The sequence below is a fragment of the Egretta garzetta genome, unplaced genomic scaffold (assembly GCF_000687185.1).
Source record: "Egretta garzetta isolate BGI_Z169 unplaced genomic scaffold, ASM68718v1 scaffold33, whole genome shotgun sequence".
Classification (NCBI taxonomy): Eukaryota; Metazoa; Chordata; class Aves; order Pelecaniformes; family Ardeidae; genus Egretta; species Egretta garzetta.
The window spans coordinates 630,465-630,857 of NW_009259250.1; the positions used below are offsets into that span (position 1 = coordinate 630,465).

Consider the following 393-nt stretch of genomic DNA (forward strand, 5'->3'; position numbering starts at 1 on the left):
GATTCCTCTCCCCCCCCCCCCCAATTTTACAGAGTGCCTCAGTTGCTTTGCTAAAATCTTGCCCAGTGTTTGAGTTCCCTCTGTTTTAAGCAGGCTGACAGTTTTGGGGTTGGGTTTGTAGAGTTCTATTTTTCTAGAGCTGTCTTTGCAATGTGACAGAACACTGTAGTCATCGCTAACTTGTCACCTCTGTCAACAGTTTATTGGTCTTGCCCTTACCTTTCTACAGCCCCTTCCTGTCCCTTGTGCTGCTCTTCCTGAACACAAGTCATCTTCTTTCCCCTCCCTGCCCTGCACATCTCTTTCTGTGTCTGTCTGTGATGCTCTGTTTTGAATTTAAGTGGGTTTTTTTAGAGCAAGGACTATCTAGTGCAGTGGAGCCCTAATACATAA

At 45.8% G+C, this 393-nt stretch overlaps 1 protein-coding gene across 4 annotated transcripts in view; it reads left to right on the plus strand.

Moving 5' to 3' along the window:
- The window catches only part of BCAP29 (B cell receptor associated protein 29), a 23,700-nt gene that overhangs the window by 20,733 nt on the left and 2,574 nt on the right, over positions 1 to 393 (plus strand). The window lies entirely within an intron of this gene.